Below are 22,728 nucleotides of genomic sequence, written 5' to 3'. Positions count from 1 at the left end.
GCACACAATGCTTTATCTATTTGGAAGGTACTACTTTCCTTTCTCACCTACTTAGCTCCTTGCTCATTCTTTAGCTCTCAGCTGAACTATCTTTCCCTCCAAGATCCTCTCCCTGACCGCCCTTAGATCAATCCCCCTAATACATAGAGTAACTTTATCTTTTTGTCATACCACTTTCCATATTTGGAGTTGTACATATCTATTGTGTGGTCAATATCTTTCTTCCCCACCAGAGCATAAGTACAGAGTCAAAGCTCGTGTCTGACTGGTTCACCGCTATACCCAGCATCCAGCATGGAGTGTCCCACACAGAAGATCTTCATAAATCCTTGTTGAATGAATGAATGATAAACCCTCCCATTTCCTTAAATGCACTGTGCTAATACGCTCTGCACACTTCCTCATGCCCTGAGCGTGTGCACTGCTCCCTTCTTTGAGGTGTGCAGCCATCTCCCCAAAAGGGAGTTGCAGCAGTGGTGGCGGTGGTGATGGCAGTGACAGTGATGGTTCATAGACTGGGTTTGTGCTTGGTGGAAAGTGACATCACACAATTCCCATGGGGTTGGAAGGAGAGACAACTCTGGGGCTCCTAAAAACCTCATATTGTTAGGAACAAACTTCCTAAGTCTGCTTCTTTTATGGTTTATGTCAATTCCAATTTCAATACAGTCAGATTCCCCTGTATCTCATTCAGGTTAAATTTAAAATTCCATATCTGACCCAATCTACAACCTTGTTACAATGGACTGAATGCTTGTCCCCCACATATTCTTAGGTTGAAATCCTAAACGTCCCCCCGCCAAGGTTATGGTTTTGTTAGGGTGGGGTCTTTGGGAGATGATGAGGTCATGAGGGTAGAGCCCTACGAATGGGGTTAGTGCCCTTATAAAAAAGCCAGAGAGGGTTCCCCCGCCCTTTTACCACGTGAGGTTACAGCATGAAGACGGCCATCTACGATCTGGGAAGGGGGCCCTCACCAGATACTGAATCCATCAGTGCTTTCATCCTGCACTTCCCAGCTGCCAGAACTGTGAGAAACGTTTGTTGTTTAAAAGACACCCAGTTTATGGTATGTGGTCACAGCAATCCAAGTGAACTAAGACACTTGTACAATACATATAAAATCTTTCAACTATTCAAGTTATTATATTAAGCTCAGTGGCTTTGGAGTGGGCCCCTAGAAATCCTCTAAGGATTTTTTAAATATCATGTTTTTTGGCTTGTCCTGTATTTTTGGTGATAAGGGTTTTTGAGAAACTTCATTTCTAAGCACTAACCAAAAATCTTGAAATCTTTTAGTGAAGAGACTGTAAAAATCTCTTGATTGTACTAGAAATTTCCTCCCTGCATTTTTAATCAGAGCCATTGCAGTGAAAAAAATATTGACATCCAGACACTTTGTTTTCATGTTATTTATTTTGATGCTTATTTATGTGTATATGTGATGTCTGTCTCCCAGAATTTCTTATAATCTGAAATTGATTTACCATGTAGTTGCTAACTTTGTTCCAGATGTACCAATAATTAAAATTAAAAAAAAACAAAATTTCTGAGGGATTGTGTGATACACATGAAGCCATCGTACCACTTGGGAAAACTGTCAGTGGAAAGTTCATTGTGTGGGGGGCTGGGGCATAAGGTGTCTGCTTTTTAAAGAAATAGTTCTATTTTGGGAAAAATATTTCCGGTTGTAGAAAGGATGTTTCATAAGGCACTGCAGAGACAGGAGTTGATAGCTCCTTTGAGACTCTATCATTAGAAGAACTTGCACTATCCACACCGTAACTCCTAAATTCCTCACTGAGCCTTCTCCCCTCGAGTCTCACAGTGGCTGTTCATAGTAATTATGGCTGAGTGAGGGTCACCTCTTGCTTCAGGTGGAGGAACTAATGCTGATTTATGGGTCAGCTTCTCCTGTCTGTGCTGTTGTTGAAAGGCTTTTTGCCCCCCTTCACCTTCCACTATGATAAAATGAGGAATTTTAGGCCCAGTCCCTGAATGCAATTAATGATAAGGATGACTACTCTTTGGATTCAGAATTCCTAAAGTACCTCATGGGAACTTCACGAGAAACAGAATTGTTCTTGATTATAAATACAATTAAAGTCATATTGTGAGTATCTAATAGGAGAGTATTTAATAAGATACTCTCAAGATGATCTTAATTGTATCAAGAGAAGAGAAAGAAGGAAGAGGAGAGAGAGGTTACTTTTGACCCCTGATTATTATGGAACTAATGATAATATTAAACATTTAATTTTAAAATCTACATGTGCTTTTTTATAAGATGAAAGGAAAACTTCAGTGCCCATCAGAAAAGTTTCTCAAAGAAGAATTCAATGGAAAGATATAAGATGAATGCTCTGGACTAACTGGGTAAAATAAAATATGTGCAACAGCATGCTTCTCAAGAGTCTTAAAAGGTATTCTACACTTAAAAAGCAAATATTCAGTGCTCTGCATGCATTTAAAATATGAATAATTTCTTTACTGTGGAAGAATGTTTGATTTTTATATCAGGAGATTTTATAAGTTAATATTTTACACTTTAAAAAATGTTTAAAGTATTAAATATTTTTTTATTAGTTTGATTTTTGTATTAGTTTATTTTAGTCACTAGAAAATAAACTGAAACAAAAATTGTATCTATGATTTGTAAATAATAGCATAAAATACTTTTTCCTACTGTGCCTTGACATTTAACTTTATTTCGTTCTTATAATTTGACTGTGAATTTCCTTGTGTGTTCTCTCCTAATTTGTCATTAAATATTGGAATCCTCCTTTAACCCATATAATCATAAATAAGAGGGAATTCTCCCTGAAATCAAAAGGATCTCCTTTGAATATCTCTATTATTTTATTGCTGGTTCTGATATGTTCACAACTGTAGACTATATAGCAGGATCTTAACAATGTAAAGCTTGTTTACATATCAGCGTTCCCCATGTTAATCAGTCTGATAACTCTTTTTTTTTTTTTAATTTTTATTTATTTATTTATTTATTTTATTTATGGCTGTGTTGGGTCTTCGTTTCTGTGCGAGGGCTTTCTCCAGTTGCGGCAAGCGGGGGCCACTCTTCATCGCGGTGCGCGGGCCTCTCACTATTGCGGCCTCTCTTGTTGTGGAGCACAGGCTCCAGACACGCAGGCTCAGCAATTGTGGCTCACGGGCCTAGTCGCTCCGCAGCATATGGGATCTTCCCAGACCAGGGCTCGAACCCGTGTGCCCTGCATTGGCAGGCAGATTCTCAACCACTGCGCCACCAGGGAAGCCCTGATAACTCTTTTAATACAACAGATTCTGCTTTTATAGTGATAAACTGATCAAAATATGTCTTAAAAAAAGCCTTCTGGCATATTTTTTTTCTTATTCATTATCTTCTCATTATGACTGATAAATATTCCAAGAAGTAAAGGTATTGTTTTACCATATATATGCTACCACATATTTTTAAGTCACTCTTTATTGAGCGTCAGGTCCTATATTAAGGGACTGCCTTCAAAAACTGTATTCCTTCAAATAAAGCAGTTAATAATAAAATAATACAAAAAACTGGCAAGTATGAAAGGTACTTAAATAATTATTCTTATCTATTTAAATAAGAAAATTTACATAATGTGTGCAATATAGTACAGGCATACCTCAGAGATATTGTGGGCTCAGTTCCAGACCACCAAAATAAAGTGAATATTGAAATAAAGTGAGTCTCACAAATTTTTTGGTTTCCCAGTGCCTATAAAAGTTACGTTTACACTATACTGTAGTCTTGTGTGCAATAGCATTATGTCTAAAAATAAAAGTACAACCTTAATTTAAAAATACTTCATTGCGGGGGCTTCCCTGGTGGTGCAGTGGTTAAGAATCTGCCTGCCAATGCAGGGGACACGGGTTCGAGCCCTGGTCCTGGAAGATCCCACATGCCGTGGAGCAACTAAGCCCGTGCGCCACAACTACTGAGCCTGCGCGTCTGGAGCCTGTGCTCCGCAACAAGAGAGGCCGCGATAGTGAGAGGCCCGCGCACCGTGATGAAGAGTGGCCCCCACTCGCTGCAACTGGAGAAAGCCCTCGCACAGAAACGAAGACCCAACACAGCCAAAAATAAATAAAATAAATTAAAAAAAAAAAAACTTCATTGCTAAAAGATGCTACCATCATCTGAGCCTTCATCGAGTTGTAATCTTTTGCCACAGTAACATCAAAGATCACCAGTCACAGACCATGATAACAAATATAATACTAATAACAGTTTGAAATATTTCAAGAATTACTGAAATGCGACACAGAGGCATGAAGTGAGCAAAACCTATTGGAAAAATGGCACCATTAGACTGCTCGATGCAAGGTTATCATAAATCTTCAATTTGTAAAAAACGCAATATCTTTGAAGCATAATAAGGCAAATTGCAATAAAACAAGGTACGCCTGTACCTAGCATAATCATATAATTAAAACAATAAGTGTTGGGACTTCCCTGGTGGCACAGTGGTTAAGAATCCACATGTCAATGCAGGGGACATGGGTTCGAGCCCTGGTCTGGGAAGATCCCACATGCCGCGGAGCAACTAAGCCTGTGCGCCACAACTACTGAGCCTGTGCTCTAAAGCCTGCGAGCCACAACTACTGAGCCCGCGTGCCACAACTACTGAAGCCCGCGCACCTAGAGCCTGTGCTCCGCAGCAACAGAAGCCACTGCAATGAGAAGCCTGCGCACTGCAACGAAGAGTAGCAGCCAAAAATAAATTAATTAATTAATTTAAAAAAAATAAAACAATAAGTGGTCACAACTTTTAACTAAATAGAAAAGTGGGGTTTTGCAGATGTATTAGTCAGGAAAAGCTAACTTCTATAAAGACACTGGTCCAAAAATCTCAGTTATTTAACAAAATAAAGGTTTAACTCTTGCATCCGTCAGAGTCCAATCAGCAGGGTCAAGATGAAGGATGGTGTCTCTCTTCCATGAAGTTACTCTGGGACATAGGTTCCTTCTTTGCTGTGGATCTGAAATCTTTGGACTCCTCCACTGGAGGCCTCCACCTTTGCCCAGCAGATGAGGAAACAGGATCCTGTAAGGTGTTATAGAAGTCAAACCTGCAAGTGGTGTAAATCACTTCTACACACATGGGTCATATAGCCCCACCCTAACTGTAAGCAAGACTGGGAAACAGTCTCATGGTGTGCCCAAAAGGAAAATGAGAAAGTTTTGGTGGCCGTATAGCTTTGTCTCTGCCTCAGGAAAGCAAAATACATCATTGTCAAAATCATGAATGGGGATTGGAGTTTTGGCAATGAAGTTGAAACCCCAGTAAATAGGGATAATGTCAGAGGTGAGAATAAAATTCCTCCCTTCAAGAAGAAAACTAGCCTTGTTTCCAAAATTATAAAATGAGTTACCAAAGATTACTTATTTTAGTATAAAAATATGTCTTACTAGGTTGTCCTCTTTTACGATGCCAGGGTAGGCTAAGCCCGAGTTTTTTGTTTTTTTTTTTAATTAAATTTTGTCATTTCTATCTATCTATCTATCTATCTATTTATTTATTTATGGCTGCGTTGGGTCTTCGTTTCTGTGCGAGGGCTTTCTCTAGTTGTGGCAAGCGGGGGCCACTCTTCATCGCGGTGCGCGGGCCTCTCACTATCGCGGCCTCTCTTGTTGCCGAGCACAGGCTCCAGATGCGCAAGCTCAGTAATTGTGTAAGCCCGAGTTTTTTAATTACAATAGTGATTTTGTTGCAAATTTAAATAAAACTGGAGGGTTTAATAAATGTCCAATTTATGACATCATTTTAAGGGGTTATTAATTCACACCTTATTAAATGTGAATATTATAAAATTAGAGCTTATTTTTAGAAATAAAACGAGTTTTCTTAAATTGTAAATTGTGTCATTCTTGAAAGGAAGAAAAAGACTAATGATACTATCCTGTGCCCAAATATAATAGACGCAGCAGTTGAAAAACTGTCTTCCTCCAACTTTGCCAATGTACACAATTTCTGAGATACATCACCACACTCTATTTACTGTCCTTGGCTTGGCTTCAACTGGAGAGAGCCAATTCCTTCTGAAACAGCCAGAAATTTGTGGCAACCTTATTACAAATGGTCTATTTTTTTCTCATGGAAATATTTTACTCCCTATATTTTTCCATACTATGACTTTAAGAAGAACTTTGTTCCAAGATGGTGGTTGTTGAACATCTCTACTGTTACACTTACCTACTAAGCTCTAAGAAAATAATTTCTAGAAGGGAATTTGTAATTTTAGTACTGTTGATATTTCAATTCAAATTCCAAATTTCATTCATCCATGCATTTATTTATTCACTCCAGAATATTTGTGGCTTATCATCTATGGGACAGTCACTGTGTTTAGGGAATCTAACTTGAACAGATCCTGACTCTGACTCATACTCTTCTCAGGGAGACAAACAAATAATCAAATAAAATAAAATCCAGACTGTGAAAAGTGTTACAAAGAACAAAGATGGTATTTCCGGGTCCTTATTTAATAATAATTAGGTCTTTAAAATAGAGGGAAAAACATCTAGATAATTTACTTTAAGATGGTTTGGAGTAGGGAGCCCTTTATGGAAGTAAGGTTTAAACAGACTCAGATAAGAAAGATCCAGTCATATGAAAAGACAAGAGAAGAGAAACTTTGAAGATCATGAGATTGGAAAGTTTGGTGTATGAATGGAACAGTGAGTTCAGTGGCTGGGGAAATGGGGTGACTAGAAAGAAAAGCAGGGGTCAGGCCACGTAGGGCCCTCTCAGTCATGGGAAGCCACTGAAAGACTTTAGTGGGAAGTGTCTTGCTCCTAGGATAGGATTTACATTCATTCATTCATTCATTCATTCATTTATTTTAATGTTTTATTTTTGGCTGCGTTGGGTCTTTGTTGCTACACACAGGTTTTCTCTGATTGCAGCGAGCGGGGACTACTCTTTGTTGCAGGGTGCGGCCTTCTCATTGTGGTGGCTTCTCTTGTTGCGGAGCATGGGCTCTAGGCATGCGGACTTCAGTAGTTGCAGCACATGGGCTCAGTAGTTGCAGCACGTGGGCCCTAGAATGCACGGGCTTCAGTAGTTGCAGCACGTGGGCTTCAGTAGTTGTGGCATGCGGGCTCAGTAGTTGTGGCACACGGGCTTAGGTGCTCTGCGGCATGTGGCATCTACCTGGACCAGGGATCGAACCCGTGTCCCCTGCATTGGCAGGTGGATTCTTAACCACCACACCACCAGGGAAGTCCCAGGATTTACATTTTAAAAAATTATTTTTTCAGCTTCATGGTTGAGAAGGTTGAAAAGGGCAAGAGTAGACATCAGGAGAACAGTGAATGAATAATCCAGGAACAACATAACTGTGGGTTGGACCAGGGTGATGAAAGTGGAGGTGGAGGAAAGTAGGTGAGTATAAGGTCGATATGGAAAGAAGCACCAAGAGAGGCTGAGGAGTGGTTGTGAGGGTGAGAGAAGGGAGGGGTCAAAGGGGAATCTTGGGTTCTTGGCTGGTAACTAAATGAATGACAGCACCATTCCCTGAAATGTAGATGACCATGACAGGATATGTCTGGGAAAGTCAGACAACATATTTGGGACAATCAAGCTATCTGGGATGCTTAAGAGGCATTCATTGTAGATTTCAAATGGATATAAGCCTAGATTTAGGAGGGCATTTTGGGTTAAAGGTATAATTAGTATTTCTCAGCCTACAGATGGTATCTACATTCATGGGGATAGTTGAGATCAACTGGGGCAGAGTGTATATGAGTAAGAAAAGAATGCTTAGAACCTAGCTGTGAGATACTTCAATATTTAAAAGGTAAGTAGAGGAGGAGGTTCATGCAGAGAGTCTGTATCCAAATGGCAGTGACTGAAAGAAAATGGCATTAAAATCAATCACATTTTCTCTTTACCAGGAACTGTCTAAATTGTGGATGCTTGAGAAAATAGAAGAGGTGTGATCATGTGTACTCTCCAGATACCTGGGTCAGGGTCTTTACTGCAAAAGTCATAAGATGCTGTTTTAATGTTCATAACAGACTTCCTACCTAATGTATCTTATAATGTTCACGTGTATTAAGATTTCCACAAAACCATTACCGTTTTTATTTATTTTGTCTAGATGTAAAGCAGACAGCATGTCACATTACACGTATTGTTAAAATTCCTGCAGCCTAATGTATACAGATTTGTGAATTTTGAATGATTTGAAGTTCATGAATATCTCAAGGTTGGTTTGTTTTGTCTTGTTCAGACCCTGGATATCATGTTTTCGCAGTTTAATATATTTCTTGAGTGGAAAGAAATGTTTAGATTTCCAGCTAGATATAAGATCGTCAGAGAGAAAAAAAAGAAAGATTATCAGAGAGACTAGAAGTTAAACACATAGAGAAACAAAGGTAACACGTCTTGAAAAATATTTTTAACAACCTTCAAATAGTCTAGACAAATGCATTCAAAGTGTTCCATTGTTATTCAAAACCCTAGAGAAAAAAAGGTTAGCTTTGGGGAAAATTAATGTATTTTGTGGGCTTTGACATAAAATGATTGCTTAGTACTCCATTTTTTAGAAAACATATAACTTTTTGAACAGTACTACAATAGAAATATAGGGATAAAATGTATACGGAAATTTTAATTTGATAATTTTTACCTCATATGCCAATTCCATAAAAACCTGATTATCCACACCTGTCAAGTTGACAGGCGAGAAAGTCAACTTGCTCTCGAATGCCAAAGACTATTTCAGACCCTTGTGTTGTCCCGTTAATCCAATCCGTTTTGCATGCTTCTTACATGCCTTTTAGAAGGCCAATTTGCTTATATCCCTTCCTTATAACCTGTTTACTATAGTCCTCATTTACTAGCTGAGAGAACTGAATACCTTAGCCACTGGGACTACTGGGTGCTGACATCTCATAGCTGAGTCCCTATGTGAAAATCTCCCTTGAAAAAAGGGAATCCCTCGGTCCAACGTCATGTCTGCATCCCAGGGGAAGCCTGCCTCCAATGGTGATCAATGAGGGCATATAAAGGACTGTTCCCCTTGCCTCAGTAGAGGACAGCTCTGTAGGGATCTCAGTTCTAAAACTCCCTGAAGAATCATTTGAGGTCCATGTTGCAACTGCATCATGGTTCAGCCTTGCCCTGTGCTAAATCCTGCTTCTTTTACTCCCTTGCATGTATAATTCCCAAGACCAATCCCCAGTAAATCTCAAGCACACAAGTCTCCAATTTAGAGTCTGTTTCCAGGGAACCAAGCTAAGACAGCATATATTCATAATCGACATTAACAGCCTGTTCTCACTCTTGCCCCTGCAAATGGGAGAGATTTGTATGCGTGATACTGTCTTTCAGAGCTCAGTTTCTTTTCTGTTTTCTACTATCTCCCTCAGATTTACTGAAATTAATCTCAGTATTTTAGGGATGTATTCAATGGTTCTCTAAGAAGTTATTTATGTCTCTTGCACCTTTGAAGAAGTAGCTTGGCTTAAAAGAATAAGCATAGTACGAAGGACTCAGAAAACTTGGATTATACTTTATACTTTATACTTTTTACTCTTAACTTTTCTATGTATCAGTGTTTGCACTTAAAAGTCAGCTTAATGGCATCTACCCTGTGGATTTCTAATAATATTCCAAATGAGACTAGACACAAAAATAAATTTGTAAATTAGAAATAGGTTATCATCTATGAACATAATCATATTTTTAAAAGAAAAATACCACTATTAAAAATAATAGGTGAATTTTTCACAATCATGCACTTTTAACCTCTTCGGATATTTTTCAATCCGAATTTGTATATGACTTAAAAGTATATATAAATTAAGAGTCTCAGAAGACTCTAGAGATTGTCTATTCAAATTATTTCTCCCAGATGAAATGGAGATAACATAATACTGAGAAATTGGTCTATTGTTATATGATTAGTTAGAAAAAGATTCACAGCTAGACATAGGGGGTCCCCACTTCCATAGTTCTTCATAGTTATTTTTTAACTTATAATGATAAAAGAAATTTGGTCAATTATTTTTGACTTGTAATCCTTACTTACCAGTATTTATTGCTTTGCAAAAATTTTTCCATTTTGAATAATTTAGCTTTGTTTTCCTTTTCATTTCCATTTTTTCCTTTTGATTGAAATATAGCCTATCAAAATGAGCTTACATAGTACTGTACTGAATATTGTCTCCAAAAAGAGCATGAAGCCCTTTAATATGAAACTGGGGCAGTACTAAATACAGACTTAATTCAGTAAACTGACATGTTAGCAAATGGTCTTTTTACCTCTGTGGACAAGTTGGTGTGTGTGTGTGTGTGTGTGTGTTTGCATTTTAAAGAATGGCATTTTCACACAGCCACAAAAGCACTCTATGTAAGAAAATAAGTCACATTTGCCACGTAGAAGCAGGAGCTATGGGACTGGTTATAGCTGACTTCTCTGATTTCTCCATTCCCATTATTCTGTTTGACATTTCTGAAGCCAGTTTTACATTTTAGTAGAGTCATAAATAACGGCAATAACCTAGAAAGGTTGGAATATACAAGAATGGAGAAAAGAGAGAAATAACATATGCATATCCTTACGTTAAAAGGGCAAGGGGGCATTAAATGTTGGGTGAACCCAGTTCCAAGCAGAATACACTGAGAGACTGGGAAAAAATACATGTCAGTCTCTAGACCTCCCATTCAATAGGAGGGTGGGTTCTTCCCCATCTTGAGGCTGCTTTGAGGGTGTTCTACCAGGGCTCTTGCACTAACTGACAATTAGCACCATTCAATCAAGTTTAAGCTAAGAAGGGATCTGTCCCCGACCTGCCTACTGCTCCAAAGCTGAGGCCACTGCACTGAACAACGCCAGGGAGAACCACTCCCAGCTCCACCTTTGCTATATGACCCACTCCTTCACCCTCACAGCCCACACAGCTATACTGCAGCCCCGCGTTAGGCCTTGTAGAAACAAAAAAAATTATTGCAACTTGCTCTCATTTTATTTTCTCTTGATTATCCCTTCTTGTGTTTATTTTTGAGGAGCAGATATTTAAAATTTAGATTTTCCTTTTCCACAACAATGGAAAACATACACAATTCATTCACAATTTATAAACTCAGCAAATGGAGGCATTTCTAGGCATTGCTTGTTTTTTTGTTTTCAAATCTAGTTAAGAAAATGGCTCTGTATGGCTTCTGTTGGAGCTTGAAGGGCGGCAGGGTCTTGCCTCTGTTCCCAAACAGTGTAACTAAAGATTCTGAGGCTATTCCACACTCTATACCAAGAAGTGAGTGCTTTCTGTGCAAGTTGCCATTTCCCTGTGAGAAATAATAGCCAGCATAGATATAGCTAAAGGAAGGCAGGAATGGAGCCTTGAATTTCCTTGGAATCTAAAAATGTCACCTGAAGGTTGTTTACAGAGGGGCTGGAACTGAGATGAGGATGGATTTGAGAATGGCCTGAGGAAGCAAGGCTACCAAGGTGACAGCGTTCAGCTGGGAAACCTAAGAGAAGCACTGTCTGATAAGGATGATGATCTGACTGGTGAAACTGAAGACTAAGTTTGCAGGATTGAGAGGAGATTAGAAGTAAATGATTATAAAGATTACAGAAAACACAGTGTCAATGCTTCAAAAACAAAACACTACTTTCCTGTCTGAGTAATGACAAGAATATGGAATCAGCAGCCTCACTTGACATTCATGTCCTGCTGTGGGGGAGAGGACAGGGATTCGGGTTTGCACTAAGCAATCCAGTTCATCTCCACTCCACTGGACCCGAAACCGGATAATTATATTCCTCTTTTCTTTCCGATTCATCTTTCATCAAAAAGCTGTATGACCCATCGTGTCAATAAAACCAACAAAGATGGCTGGGAAGGAAGTGTCCAGATATTTCGAGCCTTCCCAAACCAAGGAAATCATATATTTCAACCACTTATTCTGATTTTTTTAAATGCCAAGCTATGCGGCTCAGCTGTCAGAGCTGTGGAGTGAAAATAAAATTAGGGGCCAAATGCCTAAACCCTCAAGAAATGTCATGGAGAAGAAGCAAAAACAAGTAAAAGGTTTTCCTTATTATTATTTTCTTAATGTTTAAATGTATTGATTTTGTTATCAGTGCTCTGAAAATGGAGCCATTGGACCAAATGCTTATGTTTAAGAAACGCTTTGGACTTAAATAAACACCATTTTCTTTTCTCTTGGATTAATTTACTTGCAGATGTGTGACATAGTTTGGGAATATATACCCAGCTGAAAAATACTGACAAGGGCAGGGCAGAACCTAATTTCTTACTATTCAGACTTTATTTAACAGACAACATAGCTTTCAAAAGAAACATGAACTTCTCTTTCTTATTCACTTCAGGGACAGAGAGATGGAATTGAAAGCAGAAATCAGTTTCCTCCAGTGATCAAAAATAGCATTTTAAAATCTTGTAGTGTTTTGTATTTGCTGTTTTGATTTTTTTTTTTTTTTTCTTTTCCATGGCAGGCTTGTGCATTACTAAGCAGTCCAGTCCTACTGCATCCTTGGTCCTGCACTTATTAACAGTAAGGATGCATTAACTGGCTATGCGGCAGTAGGGAATTCACATCACCTCTCTGGGCCATAGCTTTTCTCTGTAAATTGAGTGAGTTTGGCTAAATCATACCCTGTTCCAGTGTTTTGGTCAATTTTCTAGGTCTTTGTAGGTTTATAGTTTGCATGTCCCCCTGTGGGAAGATGGAATCTCTTACTATAGCCCCAAATACTAGAAGATCAGCTAGTTAACGGGCTACAGCCGAAGAGAACATTCCCATCGAGTTGAGAAAGAGACCGTGGGTGGTGAGTCTAGTATAGAGCCCTAGGAATCTAATGCCTCTTTTCCCCTTTCCCATTAGATGGTTTTTTTCCTGTTTTCAATATAGTATTCTATAGATTTGTACTTCACTTTGGTATCTAAACAAAAAATGCATTATCATTCCCATGGATGATTAGAAAACAAAACTTTGAAAAATTAAATTCATGCCAGGATCTTCCCATCTTAGAATAGCTGGGAAAATATTTATATTGGATGTTGAGCTCATGTCAAATGGCTAAACAGAGCAACAGTCAGCTCTACCCACCACCAGAGCCTCCCATCAAGCCTCTTAGATAACCTCAACCACCAGAGGGCAGACAGCAGAAGAAAAACTACAATCCTGCAGCCTGTGGAACAAAAACCACATTCACAGAAAGACAGACAAGATGAAAAGGCAGAGGGCTATATACCAGATGAAGGAACAAGATAAAACCCCAGAAAAACAACTAAATGAAGTGGCGATAGGCAACCTTCCAGAAAAAGAATTCAGAATAATGATAGTGAAGATGATCCAGGATCTCGGAATAAGAATGGAGGCAAAGATCAAGAAGATGCAAGAAATGTTTAACAAAGACCTAGAAGAATTAAAGAACAAACAAACAGAGATGAACAATACAATAACTGAAATGAAAACTACACTAGAAGGAATCAATAGCAGAATAACTGAGGCAGAAGAATGGATAAGTGACCTGGAAGACAGAATGGTGGAATTCACTGCTTCGGAACAGACTAAAGAAAAAAGAATGAAAAGAAATGAAGACAGCCTAAGAGACCTCTGGGACAACATTAAATGCAACAACATTCGCATTATAGGGGTCCCAGAAGGAGAAGAGAGAGAGAAAGGACCCGAGAAAATATTTGAAGAGATTATAGTCGAAAACTTCCCTAACATGGGAAAGGAAATAGACACCCAAGTCCAGGAAGCGCAGAGAGTCCCATACAGGATAAACCCAAGGAGAAACACACTGAAACACATAGTAATCGAACTGGCAAAAATTAAAGACAAAGAAAAATTATTGAAAGCAGCAAGGGAAAAACGACAAATAACATACAAGGGAACTCCCATAAGGCTAACAGCTGATTTCTCAGCAGAAACTCTACAAGCCAGAAGGGAGTGGCATGATATACTTAAAGTGATGAAAGGGAAGAACCTACAACCAAGATTACTCTACCCGGCAAGGATCTCATTTAGATTTGATGGAGAAATCAAAAGCTTTACAGACAAGGAAAAGCTAAGAGAATTCAACACCACCAAACCAGCTCTACAGCAAATGCTAAAGGAACTTCTCTAAGTGGGAAACACAAGAGAAGGAAACGACCTACAAAAACAAACCCAAAACAATTAAGAAACTTGTAATAGGAACATACATATCGATAATTACCTTAAATGTGAATGGATTAAATGCTCCAACCAAAAGACACAGGCTTGCTGAATGGATACAAAAACAAGACCTATCTATATGCTGTCTACAAGAGACCCACTTCAGACCTAGGGACACATACAGACTGAAAGTGAGGGGATGGAAAAAGATATTCCATGCAAATGGAAATCAAAAGAAAGCTGGAGTAGCTATACTCATATCAGATAAAATAGACTTTAAAATAAAGAATGTTACAAGAGACAAGGAAGGACACTACATAGTGATCAAGGGATCAATCCAAAAAGAAGATATAACAATTATAAGTATATATGCACCCAACATACAAGTACCTCAATACATAAGGCAACTGCTAACAGCTATAAAAGAGGAAATCGACAGTAACACAATAATAGTGGGGGACTTTAACACCTCACTTACACAAATGGACAGATCATCCAAAATGAAAATCAATAAGGAAACAGAAGCTTTAAATGACACAATAGACCAGGTAGATTTAATTGATATTTATAGGACATCCCATCCAAAAACAGCAGATTACACTTTCTTCTCAAGTGTGCACAGAACGTTCTCCAGGATAGATCACATCTTGGGTCACAAATCAAGCCTCAGTAAATTTAAGAAAATTGAAATCATATCAAGCATCTTTTCTGACCACAATGCTATGAGATTAGAAATGAATTACAGGGGAAAAAACGTAAAAAACACAAACACATGGAGGCTAAACAATACGTTACTAAATAACCAAGAGATCACTGAAGAAATCAAAGAGGAAATCAAAAAATACCTAGAGACAAATGACAATGAAAACACGACGATCCAAAACCTATGGGATGCAGCAAAAGCAGTTCTAAGAGGGAAGTTTATAGCTATACAAGGCTACCTAAAGAAACAAGAAAAATCTCAAGTAAACAATCTAATCTTACACCTAAAGGAATTAGGGAAAGAAGAACAAACAAAACCCAAAGTTAGCAGAAGGAAAGAAATCATAAAGATCAGAGCAGAAATAAATGAAATAGAAACAAAGAAAACAATAGCAAAGATCAATAAAACTAAAAGCTGGTTCTTTGAGAAGATAAACAAAATTGATAAGCCATTAGCCAGACTCATCAAGAAAAAGAGGGAGAGGACTCAAATCAATAAAATTAGAAATGAAAAAGGGGAAGTTACAACAGACACTGCAGAAATACAAAGCATCCTAAGAGACTACTACAAGCAACTTTATGCCAATAAAATGGACAACCTGGAAGAAATGGACAAATTCTTAGAAAGGTATAACCTTCCAAGACTGAACCAGGAAGAAATAGAAAATACGAACAGACCAATCACAAGTAATGAAATTGAAACTGTGATTAAAAATCTTCCAACAAACAAAAGTCCAGGATCAGATGGCTTCACAGGTGAATTCTATCAAACATTTAGAGAAGAGCTAACACCCATTCTTCTCAAGCTCTTCCAAAAAATTGCTGAGGAAGGAACACTCCCAAACTCATTCTATGAGGCCACCATCACCCTGATACCAAAACCAAACAAAGATACTACAAAAAAAAGAAACTTACAGACCAATATCACTGATGAATATAGATGCAAAAATCCTCAACACAATACTAGCAAACAGAATCCAACAACACATTAAAAGGATCATACACCACAATCAAGTAGGATTTATCCCAGGGATGCAAGGATTCTTCAATATACGCAAATCAATCAATGTGATACACCATATTAACAAATTGAAGAATAAAAACCATATGACCATCTCAATAGATGCAGAAAAAGGTTTTGACAAAATTCAACACCCATTTATGATAAAAACTCTCCAGAAAGTGGGCATAGAGGGAACCTACCTCAACATAATAAAGGCCATATACGACAAACCCACAGCAAACATCATTCTCAATGGTGAAAAAACTGAAAGCATTTCCTCTGAGATCAGGAACGAGACAAGGATGTCCACTCTCACCACTATTATTCAACATAGTTTTGGAAGTCCTAGCCACGGCAATCAGAGAAGAAAAAGAAATAAAAGGAATACAAATTGGAAAAGAAGAAGTAAAACTGTCACTGTTTGCAGATGACATACTATACATACAGAATCCTAAAAATGCCACCAGAAAACTACTAGAGCTAATCAATAAATTTGGTAAAGTTGCAGGATACAAAATTAATGCACAGAAATCTCTTGCATTCCTATACACTAATGATGAAAAATCTGAAAGAGAAATTATGGAAACACTCCCAATTTATCATTGCAACAAAAAGAATAAAATACCTAGGAATAAACCTACCTAGGGAGACAAAAGACCTGTATGCAGAAAACTGTAAGACACTGATGAAAGAAATTAAAGATGATACCAACAGATGGAGAGATATACCATGTTCTTGGATTGGAAGAATCAACATTGTGAAAATGACTATACTACCCAAAGCAATCTACAGATTCAATGCAATCCCTATCAAATTACCAATGGCATTTTTTACGGAACTAGAACAAATCATCTTAAAATTTGTATGGAGATATAAAAGATCCCGAATAGCCAAAGCAGTCTTGAGGGAAAAAAACGGAGCAGGAGGAATCAGACTCCCTGACTTCAGACTATACTACAAAGCTAAAGTAATCAAGACAATATGGTACTGGCACAAAAACAGAAACATAGATCAATGGAGCAAGATAGAAAGCCCAGAGATAAACCCACGCACCTATGGTCAACTAATCTATGACAAAGGAGGCAAAGATATACAATGGAGAAAAGACAGTCTCTTCAATAAGTGGTGCTGGGAAAACTGGACAGCTACATGTAAAAGAATGAAATTAGAATACTCCCTAAAACCATACACAAAAATAAACTCAAAATGGATTCAAGACCTAAATGTAAGACCAGACACTATAAATCTCTTAGAGGAAAACATAGGGAGAACACTCTTTGACATAAATCACAGCAAGATCTTTTTTGATCCACCTCCTAGAGTAATGGAAATAAAAACAAAAATAAACAAATGGGACCTAATGAAACTTCAAAGCTTTTGCACAGCAAAGGAAACCATAAACAAGACGAAAAGAAAACCCTCAGAATGGGAGAAAATATTTGCAAACGAATCAACGGACAAAGGATTAATCTCCAAAATATATAAACAGCTCATTCAGCTCAATATTAAAGAAACAAACAACCCAATCCAAAAATGGGCAGAAGACCTAAATAGGCATTTCTCCAAAGAAGACATACAGATGGCCAAGAAGCACATGAAAAGATGCTCAACATCACTAATTATTAGAGAAATGCAAATCAAAACTACAATGAGGTATCACCTCACACCAGTTAGAATGGGTATCATCAGAAAATCTACGATCAACAAATGCTGGAGAGGGTGTGGAGAAAAGGGAACCCTCTTGCACTGTTGGTGGGAATGTAAATTGATACAGCCACTATGGAGAACAACGTGGAGGTTCCTTAGAAAACTAAAAATAGAACTACCATATGATCCAGCAATCCCACTACTGGGCATATACCCCGAGTAAACCGTAATTCAAAAAAACACATGCACCCCAATGTTCACTGCAGCACTATTTACAATAGCCAGGTCATGGAAGCAACCTAAATGCCCATCAACAGATGAATGGATAAAGAAGATGTGGTACATATATATAAAGGAATATTACTCAGCCATAAAAAGGAACGAAATTGAGTCATTTGTTGAGACGTGGATGGATCTAGAGACTGTCATACAGAGTGAATTAAGTCCGAAAGAGAATAACAAATATCGTATATTAACGCATGTATGTGGAACCTAGAAAAATGGTACAGATGAACCAGTTTGCAGGGCAGAAGTTGAGACACAGATGTGGAAAACAAACATATGGACACCAAGGGGGGAAAACCGTGGTGGGGTGGGGATGGTGGTGTGCTGAATTGGGCGATTGGGATTGACATGTATACACTGATGTGAAAAAACTGATGACTGATAAGAACCTGCACTACAAAGACACAAACAAAAAAACAAACAAAAAAATGGCCAAACAATGATTATAGGGAGGTTGTTGTCCTAATTATACATTATCTCCTCATTATGATTCAAGTTTGTTAAATAATTTTAATATTATTTAAAATATTTTGTTGTCCTATAATAACTATAATTTTAAATCGTGTTTGTGAAGTAACTTCTATTTACAAATAACCTCGGTCTTAGTGAAATAATTTTGCTTATTAGTAAAACTAAATATTGCTCCTGTTAAACAGAATGAATTGTAAGATTTATGGGGTGCGTTAGTTTCCTAAGGCTGCTGTAACAAACTGCCACAAACCAGGTGACCTAGAACAATAGAAATTTATTCTCTCATGGCTCTGGAGGCCAGAAATCCAAAATCAAGTGTCAGCAGGGCTGCGCTGCCCCTGAAGACTCCAGGGGAGAATCCTCGCCTGGCTCTCATCGAGCTTCTGGTGGTTGCCCAACCGTCCTTGCCATTCCTTGGCTTGTCTAAGCATCAGTCCAAGCTCAGCCTCCATCTTTCACCATTATTTTTACATCATCTTCTCCTCTATGTCTCTGTCTTCTCCTTTTCAGTCTCTGAAAAGTACATCCGTCATTGGATTTAAGGCGCACCTTAATCCAGGATGATTTCATCTTGAGATCTTTGCCTTACTTGTAACTACAAAGACCCTTATTCCAAATAAGGTCACCTTCTGAGGTTCTGGGTTGACATATCTTTTGGGGGTCACCATATATCTTAGTTTGGGCTGCTATAACAAGTTACAACAGATTTGGTGACTTAAATAAGAAACATTTACTTCTCACAGTTCTAGAGGCTGGGAAGTCCAAGGTCAAGGTGTCAGCAGATCAAGTGTCTGGTGAAGGCTGCTTGCTCCCTGGTTTGCTGACAGCCTCTTCTTGCTGGGTCCGCACATGGTGAAGAGCAGAGACGGGAAGCAAGCTCTGTAACATCTCTCCTCATAAGGGCTCTAATCCCATTTATGAGGCTCCCTCTTCATGACTTAATTACCCCCCACCCTCCCCCAAATACCATCGCGTTGGAGACTAGGCTTTCAACATATAAATTTGGGAGGCAGAGCTGAACATTCAGACCATAACACCATTCAAACCACTATATGAGGGAAAGTCATGGAACTCAAGTGAAGAACTAGCAGCTGGGCCTCAGAAGCCACGGGAGATAGCAGTTGGGAGTTCCCCTGGAAACCAAGCTCATTCTCTCAGTCATCGTCTGTCTTCCTCTAGGGCTGCCTGGACCCTTATTCTGCTTCTCTCTGCTCGTCAGCTTCCATCAGTTTTCTCTGTAGCTTGGCTCTCTTTACGGTGGAAAAGGACCCTGCAGATCTTAGACTTACATACCTTTAGCTCAAGAGGCCCATGGAGAGTGACCGGCCTCTCTCAATCCTACTTTCCTAAAACAAAGCGATCTCACGGGCCAGTGTAGATCCAGCCCCTCTCATGGGTTCCTTCAGCTATAGCCGGGGTGTGGTCAGGTGAGTGAGGTCCTGGAAGGGACAGGCATTAAATAAAGTCACAATACCATGGAGATCAATAAGAAATAATAAGTTTGTATACTGTCTCCAATTTTTTTTCTTTTTTTAAATTAATTTTTATTGGCGTGTAGTTGCTTTACAATGTTGTGTTAGTTTCTGCTGTGCAGCAAAGTGAATCAGTTATACGTATATATATATCCTCTCTTTTTTAGATTTCCTTCCCATTTAGGTCACCATAGAGCACTGAGTAGAGTTCCCTGTGCTATATAGTAGGTTCTCATTAGTTATCTATTTTATACATAGTAGTGTATATTTGTCAATCCCAATCTCCCAATTCATCCCACCCTGTCTCCAATGTTGATTGAGAAACCATTTAAGTTTTTAAAACTATTCCCCAAATAACTCAAGGCCATCTAACACGGTTTCTAGATTTAGACTTCCCAGACACGTATAATCTACAACATAATTTAACTATGGAGTTTAGTGTTCTATTATCACAGTCAGGGCCTACAAGGACTGTCAAGGTAGTTTGCAGTGACTTTTAAGAAAACCCCAAGCTGGGAGTTTGGGGTTAGTAGATGCAAACTATTACATTTAGAATGGATAAACAACAATGTCCGACTCTATAGCACAGGGAACTATATTCAGTACCCTGGGATAAACCATAATGACAAAGAATATAAAAAAGAATGTATATATGTGTATAACTGAGTCACTTTGCTGTACAGCAGAAATTAACACAGCATTGTAAATCAACTATACTTCAATAAAAAGTAAATTAAAAAAAAGAAAAGAAAGAAAACCCTAAGCTGTATTGCCTGTAATTAGGAAGCACGCTAAGCTTTTGTCTGAAGGCTGCTTTGAGTTCTGTGAAATTTTCTGGGTACATATTTGGGAGGTGGTCTAAGGGGCGGATGAAATGTGATCTCTTTCTTCTGAAAAGAGGTCACTACTTGGCAGTAACGGAAGAACATACCCTGGAAAGGAGGGTGTATATGTCCTTGGAGGTGTGGTGGCCAGGATGCGTGTGTTAATTGGGGTGGCAGGAAGGGGAGTACTCAGAAGACATAATGGTGAGAGAGGAAAATCAGAAGTGATATACTGGTTGGAATCTGAAAAATCTCAGGGAGACAGAGTAAAATATGATGATCACAATTAATTAAGTTCTCCTTTCCCTTGACAAATCAGTGAGCTTGCAGAAGTGTGTGAAGCTTGGGTTTCAGACATGAGATGCAAACACATATGGGTGTGAGGTGGCCAGCACTTATGGTACAGCTTCCAGATCTCAGAAGGGTGGGAGGATAAACAACTTTAGGAATCTTAGTGTGAAATTCAGCTACTGGAGAAGTCTGCAGAATAAAAGCACCACAAGTTCAAATCTCATAAAATAGAACTAGCATGTACAAGGTAGGAAATTGGCCTGCATGGGAAAAGCGGGGTTGTTGATTTCATATATCAACTGCTGAAATAATGCTGTGTGTGTTAACTGAACTCACCAGGAGAAAAATGTGATAAGAAAAGCTATCTTGTTATTGAGATAGGACCAGAAATGAAAGAGAGTGTTTGGTAAGAGCTACAAAGTAAGTTGGAAGACCTACAATTAATTATAATAGATGTTACTTTTCTGAATAAATTTGTATGAGAGTGGCGTTAATATGGTTGTTATATAGTATGGACTGTTATATAGTATGGACTGAATTTTACCCCTCCCCCACAATTTCTATACTGAAGCTCTAACCTCCAGTGTGACTGTATTTGGAGATCGGGGTTTTAGGAAGTAATTAAGGTTAAACAAGGTCATAAGTGTGGGGCCCTAATCTGATAGGATTGGTGGCTTTTTAAAAAATTTATCTATTTATTTATTTATTTTTGGCTACATCAGGTCTTCATTGCTGCACGCAGGCTCTCTCAAGTTGCGGCGAGAGGGGGCTACTCTTTGTTGTGGTTCGCGGGCTTCCCATTGTAGTGGCTTCTCTTGTTGTGGAGCATGGGCTCTAGGCACATGGGCTTCAGTAGTTGTGGCTCGCGGCCTCAGTAGTTGTGGCTCGGAGGCTCTAGAGCGCAGGCTCAGTAGTTGTGGCACACGGGCTTAGTTGCTCTGCGGCATGAGGGATCTTCCTGGACCAGGGATCAAACCTGTGTCCCCTGCATTGGCAGGCGGATTCTTAACCACTGCACCACCAGGGAAGTCCCAGATTGGTGGCTTTATAAGAGGAATTTTTTTCTTTCTCTCACCCTCTCTCTCTCTCTCCACTTACCAAGGAAAGGGCATGTTAGGACACAGTGAGGAGCCAGCCGTACAGGCCAATAAGGCAGCTCTCACCAGAAATTGACCCTGTGGGACCTTGATCTGGGACTTCTAGCCTCTAGAACTATGAGAAAACAAATTTCTGTTGTTTAGCTTACCAAGTCCCCAGTGTTTTGTTATAGCAACTCAAGAAGACTAATACACAGAGCCATAAACATCATCATAACTGTATACATGTGTAACTTATGTTTATATATTTTTTTCTTTATGCTATGAAATTACTCTGACATAAGGCTTATATTTGGAGTAAAGAAATCAACTTTTGCTCTTTTCTTTTTTGGATGGGAATAGCATTTCGTGGGTAATTGGATTTTGGTCGACAAAATTCAGAATCAAATTGCCAATACAATGGCAGAGTAAGTGATAAAGAAAAGCTGGAGGTGGAAACGGCACTGCTGTGGGGTTAGAGATACAGATCAGGAATGTCATTCTAACAACTCTTTGCTCTTCTCCTAACTGAAGGTGTAGCCTTGTTGATCATTGGTTTCCGTCAAGAATCCAGAGGGGCACTGATGTCTGCCCATAAGTGTGTAAATTTTCAGCATGTCTTTCCTGAATGGGCATGAAAAAGCTGTGAAACACCAGGAAACTGAGATGCTCTATTCTAGCAAGACCCCACCTGGCAAGAACCACGTCTACACCTGTAGCTAAATATCAGGGACTTCATCTCATTTTGTAGTGGTTGCGCATGTGTGGTTTCTTCCAGCCTACCTTAAATAATAA

The 22,728-nt window shown here is 38.8% G+C and overlaps 1 long non-coding RNA gene across 1 annotated transcript in view; it reads left to right on the top strand.

The window, feature by feature from the left end:
* Window positions 1-22,728, top strand: part of LOC309619773 — a 40,838-nt gene that overhangs the window by 15,231 nt on the left and 2,879 nt on the right. Inside the window, exon 2 of the long non-coding RNA XR_014239203.1 lies at window positions 12,493-12,551. This is a non-coding gene — a long non-coding RNA (uncharacterized lncRNA). The remainder of the gene's footprint in view (window positions 1-12,492; window positions 12,552-22,728) is intronic.

This window comes from Balaenoptera borealis (assembly GCF_965194805.1).
Source record: "Balaenoptera borealis genome assembly, chromosome: 21".
NCBI lineage: Eukaryota > Metazoa > Chordata > Mammalia > Artiodactyla > Balaenopteridae > Balaenoptera > Balaenoptera borealis.
This window is presented reverse-complemented; position numbering and strand designations above follow the sequence as displayed.